A 10,596-nucleotide genomic window follows, 5' to 3' on the forward strand; every position below is an offset into this window, starting at 1 on the left:
TGTAATTCAGACACTCTTCTTGCTGAAGTGATGGCTAGAAGGAAGGCTGTTTTCCAAGAAAGGAATTTCAACTCTGCAGTTGCAGCTGGCTCAAAAGGATATAGAGTGAGCTTTTCCAATACAAAGTTAAGGTCCCAGGCTGGACTATGGGCTCTCCTGGGTGGTCTTAAATTTTGGGCCCCTCTGAGGAATTGCTTTAGCAGGGGGTGAGAGAAGAGGGGTGGTTCAGTATTATAATGAGCTGAAATGGCAGAGGCATGAATTTTAACTGATGAGAAGGAAAGGCCCTTGTGGAGCATCTCTGTTAAGTACTGAAGAATATGCGGTAAGCTGGGCAACATTGTGCCCATCCCCTGAATCTGGCTCCAGGAACAGTATCTTTTCCACTTTTCAGCATAGGATTTTCTAGTACTAGTCCTCCTTGCCTCCAGAATGACATCTAGCACCTGCTTACTGAGGGATGTTATTGGAGAGCTCAAGGAATTAGCTAGGCTGCAAGGTTCAGGGTTTGAAGTTCAGGGTGCAGAATCTGGCCCTCCTGCTTGGACAGCAGGGAAGGGGTCTGAGGCAGGTGCCATGGTTCCAGCAGTGACATACTGTGCAAGAGGGGGTACCAGTGTTGGCGTGGTCAGTCTGGTGCAATCAGTATTGTCCTTGGATTGTCCTGTTTGATCTTTAGCAGAACTTTGCAGAGGAGAGGCAGAGGGGGAAAGGCATAAACTGAGAGGCTTTCCCAGATGAAGGACAGGGCATCCACTTTCCAAGCTTGACTGTGGGAAGTCCTTGTGCAGAATTTGTCCAATTGGTAGTTCTGAGGGGAGGCAAACAGGTCTATCTCTGGATTCCCCCATTTGTTTCTCAAAATGTTGAATATCTTTGGTTCCAGTTTCCACTCGTGTGGGTCCATGAGATTTCTGCTTAGGTCATCTGCCAGTGAATTTAGCTTGCTTGGCAGGAATTGAGCTTGTAGGTGCACTTGGTAGCTCAAGGCTGTGTTCCACAGAGCCATGGTTAGTCTGCAGAGAGGGTACGAGTGGGTTCTCCTCTGCTTGTTTATGTACCACATAACAGTAGTGTTGTCTGTCTTTACCAATAATTGTCCTGGAAGAATGTGGTCCTTGAAGGCTGTCAGGGAATTCTGTACAGCTAACATTTCTTTTTGACTGATATGCAGGTGCATCTGATTCGGGTTCCATTTACCCTGAATGCACTGCCCTGCCAAGTGAGCCCCCCATGCATAGTCTGATGCATCTGTTGTTAGGGTTTGGGTGGCAGGAGGTAGAGTGAATGGGAGCCCCTTGTTGTGGTAGCAGGCCTCTGCCCACCAAAGGAACTTTGTCTTTATGCAAGGAATGATAGGAATCATTGAATCCAGTTCCTGAGAATGGTGACACCATAGGCTTTTTAGATACCATTGTAGTTTCCTCATATGCAGTCTTGCATATGGAATTAGTAGAATGCAAGAGGCCATGAACCCCGGGGCTTGCAGGATTTTCATTGCAGATAGCTGGGTCTTTGTGGCCAGTAGTTTGAAGTAGGCTGTCAAATAAACTTGTTTCTCTGGTGGGAGGTAAGCAATCTGGGAAGCTGTGTTCAAGCTTGCTCCCAGCAATACAATTTATTGGCAGGGTACTAGATGACTTTTCATAATTATATACCGGATCGGTCGAGGCCCGGGTTAACAACGACCGCCACCAGTACTGTTAGCCAACAGGGTGCTGGCGGAAATTGGGCTACTGTTGGCCGAAGAAGAAGAGGAGGGGAAAGGCATGCCCGAAGAGAGGAGGAAGGTTAGGAGTGCAGTACTGAGGGTAGGAACTTTGAATGTTGGCAGTATGACTGGTATAGGCAGAGAGCTAGCTGATATGATGGAGAGAAGGAAGGTTGCTATATTGTGCGTGCAAGAGACTAGATGGAAAGGAAGTAAGGCCAAGTGTATAGGAAGCGGGTTCAAATTGTTCTATCATGGTGTGGATGGCAGAAGAAATGGGGTAGGGGATTATCCTAACGGAACAGTATGCCAAGAGTGTTTTGGAAGCGAAGAGAGTGTCTGATAGAGTGATGTTTATGAAGCTTGAAACTGATGGTGTAATGATGAATGTTGTTAGTGCATATGCTCCACAAGTTGGGTGTGTGATGGATGAGAAAGAAAAATTTTGGAGTGAGTTGGATGAAGTGGTGATGAGTGTACCCAAGGGTGAGAGACTAGTGATTGGAGCGGACTTCAATGGGCATGTTGGTGAAGTGAACAGAGGGGATGAGGAAGTGATGGGTAGGTATGGTGTTAAGGAGAGGAATGCAGAAGGTCAGATGATTGTGGATTTTGCGAAAAGGACGGACATGGCTGTGGTGAATACGTATTTTAAGAAGAGGGAGGAGCATAGGGTGACGTACAAGAGTGGAGGAAGATGCACACAGGTGGATTATATCCTATGTAGGAGGGCCAGTCTGAAGGAGATTGGAGACTGTAACGTGGTGACTGGGGAAAGTGTAGTTAAGCAGCATAGAATGGTGGTCTGCAGGATGATGTTGGTGATCAAGAAGCGGAGGAGGAGTGTGAAAGCAGTGCCAAAGATTAAATGGTGGAAGTTAAAAAAGGGTGATTGAGGTGGAGTTCAGGGAAGAGTTAAGACAGGCACTGGGAGGCAATGAAGAGTTACCGAATAGCTGGGTAACTACAGCAGAGCTAGTAAGGGAGACTGCTAGGAAGGTGCTTGGTGTGACATCTGGACAGAGGAAGGAGGACAAGGAGACATGGTGGTGGAATGAGGAAGTTCAGGAGAGTATACAGAGGAAGAGGCTGGAGAAGAAGAAGTGGGATTGTCAAAGAGATGAAGAAAATAGACATGAGTATAAGGAGATGAGGCGCATGGCAAAGAGAGAGGTGGCAAAGGCTAAGGATAAGGCATATAGAGAGTTGTATGAGAGAAGAGAGGTGGCAAAGGCAGGATAAGGCATATAGAGAGTTGTATGAGAGATTGGACACTAAAGAGGGAGAAAAGGACCTGTACTGATTGGCTAGACAGAGGGACATAGCTGGGAAAGATGTGCAGCAGGTAAGGGTGATAAAGGACAGTGAGGGAAACGTACTCACAAGTGAGGAGAGTGTGTTGAGTAGATGGAAAGAGTACTTTGAAGGTTCATAGGTTGGTACTAGGCTATCAGCCCTAGGGCCTATACAAGCCTAGCCATAACAATTCCCTGGCTATTTCTTCCCACATTATTTACTTTCCTGGACCCCTGTCTAGCAGGGCGACTGACGTGATCCCTGGGGTGAATTTCCCTTCTCCCATCCAATAGTCAAGGTTCCTCTTGAAGAGGTCCAAAGAGGCACACTGCTTGACATGTATGGGCAATCTATTCCAGAGTCTGGGGAGTCTCTGGGTCAGGAACCTATCCCTCCAGCATGTTTTGTTTATTGTGATGACAAGGTTTAGATCCCTGGAGCATGTAGCTCTGAGGGATTGAGATTTCTTTAAGTGTAGCATGTCCAACAGCTCTGGGTTTGACATGGCCTTGTATGTTAAGCAGAGATCGCCTCTGAGTAGACGATATGTGACAGAGTATAGCTGGAGTTTTTTAAGGCAGTCAGCGTAGGGCATCTGCTTTAGGCCTGTGATTCTTTTAGTGAGGTATTTCTGAGGCCTTTCCAGTTGTTGCAGATGTCTTGAGAGGTACATACCAAATGGGGCGTTGTATTCTATAATGGGTCTAATGAGGGATGAGTACAGTGGGACAATGACCTCCTTTTTTCTGGATGAAAATCTCTTCGTGATGAGGTGTGCCACATAGAAGGATTTCCTGACTATTGTGGCGATGTGTTTATCGAAGGTGAGACCACTGTCCACCTGTGTCCCTAAGTCCCTTATCACACTTTCTGTATTTAGTGTACTGCCACCTATATGGTAATTCATGGATACATGTTTTTTCCCAAAGGGGATAACAATACATTTCTTGGCATTGAGCTTGAGCCCATGGCTCTGGCACCAAGCATCTGTTTCTGTAAGGCCCTTTTGTAGAGTATCCACATCATTTGGGGATTCAATAATGGCTCCCAGTTTGCAGTCATCTGCAAACTTTGTTAGCCAGAGTCCCTTAGTGTTGACCTGTACTTCAGAGAAGTAGATGCCAAACAAGAGCAGCCCCAGGACTGAACCCTGAGGTACTCCACTTGTCACTTGTCTGGAGCTGGATTTGGAGTCGGCTACTTTTACAGTGTGGGTTCTATCAGTAAGCCATTTAGCAACCCATTGGGTGACATAGGGATTAATGCCCAACTTAGTAAGTTTATCTATGATTCCAGAGTGGGGGATGGTGTCAAAGGCCTTGGCAAGTTCTAGATAGGCTGTGTGGACCACCTTACCCTTGTCCATGGCTCTGGAGACTGATTCAAAGAAGTCAATCAGGTTCAGGAGACAAGATCGGCCCTTCACAAACCCAAACTGGGTGGGGTCCAGTGTATGAAGGTTGCCAATGTCTTTGTTTATAAGTTCCATGATAATACGCTCCATGGCCTTGCAGATAAGGCTTGTCAGACTGATGGGACGGTAGTTTCTGGGATCCAAGGTGGATCCCCCCTTGTGGATTGGGATAACTGTAACTCTGCACCACTCAGTGGGCACGAAACCTGAGGTGAGGCTATGATTAAACATGACACTTAGGTGAGGTGCCAGTTCATATTGTAGTTCATGTAGTACACAGCCCGGGATGTCATCTGGTCCCATGGATGCTGTATTCTTGGCTTTAGAGAGTGCGTTTTGTACCTGTGTGGCTGTTATTACTGGAATTTGGCAATCTTCCGGTATTGAGATGGGCCATTTAGGGGGTGAGAGGGGGTGAAGTTGGCACTGAATCGATCTGCCAGGATATTGGCAGTATCCTTCGGATCAGTATATTTAATGCCATTCTGTTTTAGCTCAGAGCAGATCTGAGCATTGCCATTTAGATTCTTGACATAGTTATAGAATGCTTTGTGGTTGTCTTTGGAATCTTTGGCAATTTTATTTTCGTAACTAGCTTTGGAGGATTTTATGAGGCATCTCAGTTTCTTACTGAGGCTAGTAAGGGAGTTTTTTGCATCCTGGGATTTTCCTCTTTTCTGCAAAAGTTTCTTCCTTTTGTTGGGCTGATGAATGAAGAGAATGAGAGAGAGAGAAGGTTGGATGATGTGGGGATAGTGAATGAGGAAGTGAAGCAGATTAGCAAGGAGGAAGTAAGGACAGCTATGAAGAGGATGTAGAATGGAAAGGCTGTTGGCCCAGATGACATACCAGTGGAAGCATGGAGGTGCTTAGGAGAAATGGCAGTGGAATTTTTAACCAGATTGTTTAATGAAATTTTGGAAAGTCAGAGGATGCCTGAGGAGAGGAGAAAAAGTGTTTTGGTACCTATCTATAAGATTAAGGGTGATGTGCAGAACTGCAGTAGCTACAGAGGGATAAATTGATCAGTCACAGCTTGAAATTATGGGAAAGAGTAGAAGCTAGGTTAAGAAGGGAGGTGATGATTCGTGATCAGCAGTATGGTTTCATGCCAGGAAAGAGCACTACAGATGCAATATCTGCTCTGAGAGTGCTGTTGGAGAAATACAGAGAAGGTCAGAAGGAGTTGCATTGTGTCTTTGTGGACTTAGAGAAAGCATATGACAGGGTGCCTAGAGAGGAGCTGTGGTATTGTATGAGGAAGTTGGGAGTGGCACAGAAGTATGTAAGAGTGGCATAGGATATGTACAAGGGTAGTGTGACATTGGTGAGGACTGTGGTGGGAGTGACAGATACGTTTAAGGTGGAGGTGGGATTACATCAAGGATCAGCTCTGAGCCCTTTCTTATTTGCAGTGGTGATGGACAGGTTGACAGATGCGATTAGACAAGAGGCCCCGTGGACTATGATGTTTGCAGATGACATTGTGATATGTAGTGAGAGTAGGGACCAGGTTGAGGAGACCCTGGAGAGGTGGAGATATGTTTTAGAGAGGAGAGGAATGAAGGTCAGCAGGGCTAAAACAGAATGTGTGTGTAAATGAGAGGGAGGGTAGAGGAATGGTGAGGATGCAGGGAGTAGAGTTGGTAAAGGTGGATGAGTTTAAGTACTTGGGATCAACAGTTCAGAGTAATGGTAAGTGTGGAAGAGAGGTGAAGAGGAGAATACAAACAGGGTGGAATGGGTGGAGAAGAGTGTCAGGAGTGATTTGTGACAGACGGGTACCAATAAGAGTGAAAGGGAAGGTCTACAAGAGGGTAGTGAGACCAGCTAGGTTATATGGGTTGGAGACGGTAGCACTGTCAAAAAGGCAGGAGTCAGAGCTGGATGTGGCAGAGTTAAAGATGTTAAAGATTTGCACTGGGTGTGACTAGGATGGACAGGATTAGGAATCAGTATACTAGAATGACAGCTCAGGTTGGACAGTTTGGAGACAAAGCAAGAGAGGCGAGATTGCGTTGGTTTGGACATGTGCTGAGGAGGGATGCTGGGTATATTGGGAAAAGGATGCTAAGGATGGAGCTGCCAGGTAAGAGGAAAAGAGGAAGGCCTAAGATGAGGTTTATGGATGTGGTGAGAAAGGACATGCAGGCAGTTGGTGTGAAAGAGCATGATGCAGAGGACAGGAAGAAATGGAAACAGATGATCCGCTGTGGCGACCCCTAATGGGAACAGCCGAAAGAAGATGATGATGGTACTAGATGAGATTTCTTTTCATTTATGGTGTACCCCAGTGAGGTTAGAAGTTTCTTTACAAATGCCAGATGTTTTAGTAGCATGTCCTGGCTTTCTGCCTGAATTAGACAATCGTCCTGGTATGGGTATATTTGAATATTTCTTTGCCTGCAAAATGCAATGACTGGAGCTAGACACTTTGTGAATACCCTGGGCGCAGTAGATAAGCCAAAGGGAAGTGCAGAGGACTGATAGTGCATGGAGCCTGCTCTGAAGCGTAGGCATTTCCTACAAGATTCCCTTACTGGAATATGTGGGTAAGCTTCCTTTAAGTCTAAGGTTGCCAACCAGGCATCTTTGCCTAGCATAGGAAGCAGCTGGTCGAAGTGTTAGCATTTTAAATTTTGGGATTACCAGAAAGGTGTTTAGAATAGAGAGGTCCGGGATAGGATGCCAGCAGCTGTCTTTTCTGGGTACCACAAAAGTCTTGAGTAAAAACCTTGTCCCCTTTCTTCTGCTGGGACAGGTTGAATAGCCTGATACTTAGGAGAGAGAGAGAACCTGCTGTTGAGCCTCTGCCCATTGATTTGGGGGTAGGTCTGCCCAACCATTTGGGGTTGGTAAGGTGTGGAAGTGGAATCTGTATCCTTGGAAAACTATATTTAAAAGCCATTTGTCCTGGGTAATGAGTTCCCAGTTTTTTGCATGCAGGGCGATCTTTCCCCCTAAGGGAGCAGGCAGTTGAGCAGGGCTTGGAAGAAGTTAAGTCATTGTGACATTTTTCCGTAGGGGGTGTCTTACTACTTACAGCTTTGGAAGTGGGAGCCCCCCACTGCTTAGGCCTGCGAGTACCTTGAGACTGTAGCCTAGATGGTCTGCTGTTCCTGGGTTTGGACTGAGAAGGCCTGGAAGAGACAGGAAAGGACTAATTCTTAAAAGGACAATGCCTGCTAAATCTAGGAAGCTGTATTTGCAGGAAATATTTAACGGTTTGCATAGATTTAGCTTTTTCCTCCATCTTTTTAAGGGCTTCTTCTGCTTTGTTGCCAAACAGGCAGTCTTGGTTTAAGGGAGCATCCAGTAATTTAGCTTTAACATGATCTGGCAAATTTTGCTCCTTAAGCCAAGCATGCCTTCTAAGTACAGACCCAGTAACAGCAGCCCTGCAAGATGCTTCTAAAGAGTCAAAACCACATTGCAAAGTATGTTTACCAACTTGTTCAGCAGAATGCATTAAATTCTGTAATTCTTTATTTTCAGCACGGTCAGGAATCAACATCATTTTCTGTTTAAGTAGTCCCATAATATGCTGCTGATACTTTAACATATGAAACTGGCAGTTTAAGGCCCTAATGGTCAAAGTAGCAGAAGTGTATACCTTCTTACCCCATCTGTCCAAGGCCCTGGAATCTCTGTCAGAGGGGGTAAGGTTTTTGGCAGTAGTAGCCTTAATGCCTTTAGGTCCTTGGGAAATGGTCTCTGGGTCCGCAGTAGGATTCTTAAAGGAGGAACTTGTGAGAGCCAGGTACTCTGTAATACCTGTCAGGCTTCCTGGGAGCTGGAGGTAAAGTGTCTGTGGCCAGGCTAGATTCCAAGAAGGCATCATCTACAATGTCCAGGACAGGAGGGATACCTAGAGGCCTGTGTTGAGGGAGGAGTAAGAATTCCCTAAGCCTCTTTTTGGAGTCAGAGTAATCCTGGCCTTCCCAACGCGAATGCTCCCCAAGAGTGTGCAAGGTTTCACCAAAAGAAAAATCTTCTGGAGGGGAAGCAGAGGGAATGGAATACTCTGCATCAGAATCCTCATAGGTAGATAAGGGCAAATCTTGGTAATCAGAAGAAACAGAAATTTCAGAATCCTGATCAGAAGAATCAGAAGGAAAATCAGTTCTAGGTCTCTTAGAGGGTGAAGGCTGGCTTCCCCCAATTAAAGTAATAAGGTCTTCAGCCATTCTTATCATTTGTTTTTTAGGGATATGGGCCTGACCATGTGGTTTGGACGTCGTTTTTTTAGGAGTGGGTCGAGTTTTAGGCCTTGAAGAAAAACATGGAGTCGGTTTGAAATGCAAGTCAGTAGGCCTGAATACACCCTCAGAAGCCGGTGCTGGCACAGTGGCTCCGGACCCATCCAAGGTAGAGACATCAGCAGGTTCCATAGTCAAAGAAGCATCTCACAGCATACCGTACTCCAAATGGGTCTCAGTAGAGGCCTGCGAATCTGAAGTAGCAGGTATCAGGGGCTGCGAAAGCGCCTCACTGAGTACCGGCGAACTGGCAAATAGCTTAACGGAAGCGTCGTCGGCAGCTTTGGACCTATGCGGTCTGTCTCTGTCTTTATCTTTATGCTTTTTCGGAATGTCGGTAGTCGGATGGCTTACCAAAGCCATTTCTGGATAGTTAAACAGAGTACCAAAATAATTTGCTGCAAAAAGAAACAGACGATGAATAGTCCGGGGTCTGAATAAGGCACAAAACTGACAGCGAGGGACATTGTGGTCTGGGCCTAAGCAAGGAATGCAGTACGAATGAAAATCTTTATGAGGTATTTGCTTTCCACAGGTAATACAATTGTTAACTTTTACTGACATCAGTTAAAACCAAGAAAAAGGATCCCCAAAGTGGTACGTAGCTTTTTTGAAGACTTTGGTTCTGAAACTCGAAAACGGAAATTTCAGGAGTCGGCTGACTGGCACTTGCGAACTGCTTCTGCTTCGGGCACCATGCAGCAAGAAAGACTGATGTAATGGTATCGGCTGCATGTTTTATACATCAAGGAAGAAGAGACAGCATCCGATGCAGGAATCCAAGACTTTGATATTCAGGCCAGCTGAGGGCCATCTGCAGGCAGATAACCCAAATGTAATGACTGCAACATTGAAACACGAAGGACATCCCTTTTCCTATGAAGAAAGTAAAGCTGTTTCTTTGCCATGGTCCAGCTTAAATCCATGTTGTGTTGTGGAAAGTAAGCTGTGTCCTGTTAGGAAGTTGATTATCTGTAGATGGACATATTTTTGAAGTATTTTGGACAGTTTGCTATAGCTGTATGATGTGATAGCTCAAGGGATTTGCCATCTATATGTAAATGGATAACATAGGATTGTTTCCAGAATTTGAGGACTATAGCTTCTTGAATGGAGTAAGTTATAAATACTGAAACTGGGTATACATTGGCCTCTGCAGTCATTTTGTGATATTATATAGGTAGATTATTAGCTGCATGGGAGGCACGTTTCTGAACAAGCACAAACAAACCAAAGGAATTAAATGTTCTCAAAGGAAAACCAACCAGGCAAAAAGGAACACTCTGCAAGAAGTACTTGATAGAATTTAATAATTTAGCACTTTCATTCCTATTAGAACTTCATCACAATAAAAGACCTCCTTCTTAAGCTCAAATATGCTAAAAAGGTAGTTGTGACAAGAAGTGTTAATGATTCAGCATATCAGACCTTCTACTTAAAACGGGAGCAAGAGAAACAAATTCATTCAAGTCAGGTAAAACATCAGAGTTTAAAAGGATTTGCCATGACAATTCCCTACAGAGTAGGGTAGTTTGACGGTCACCCCCTCCTTGATCCTGGCAGACTTTTTTCTAATACAGAAAAGTAAACTTAAAAAAAAATGTTCTTTTACGGATTTTAAAATCTTCTGTTAGTTTTTCCAATATAAAAACCAGGACAATCAGAACAGAGAGTCAAACAGACCATGCCAGCAGTGTTGCGGGTATATCTGACTTGGCAAGGAATAACACTGGGATGGTTTACAATAACCACGTGTGGTTCCTCAAAGCTGTAATGACACTAGCTACATGCACAACACTTGGTTGTATGGCTTTAGATAAGATGAAGTGGCCATCCTGTGTTCAAAACAGGTACCAATACTGTTCAATGACTTGCACACGAAAGATGATGTGGTGCCAAATGTATTAAGACCAGAA

The sequence above is a fragment of the Protopterus annectens genome, chromosome 2.part1 (genome assembly GCF_019279795.1).
Source record: "Protopterus annectens isolate FY-2018-M chromosome 2.part1, PAN1.0, whole genome shotgun sequence".
Taxonomy (NCBI): domain Eukaryota; kingdom Metazoa; phylum Chordata; order Ceratodontiformes; family Protopteridae; genus Protopterus; species Protopterus annectens.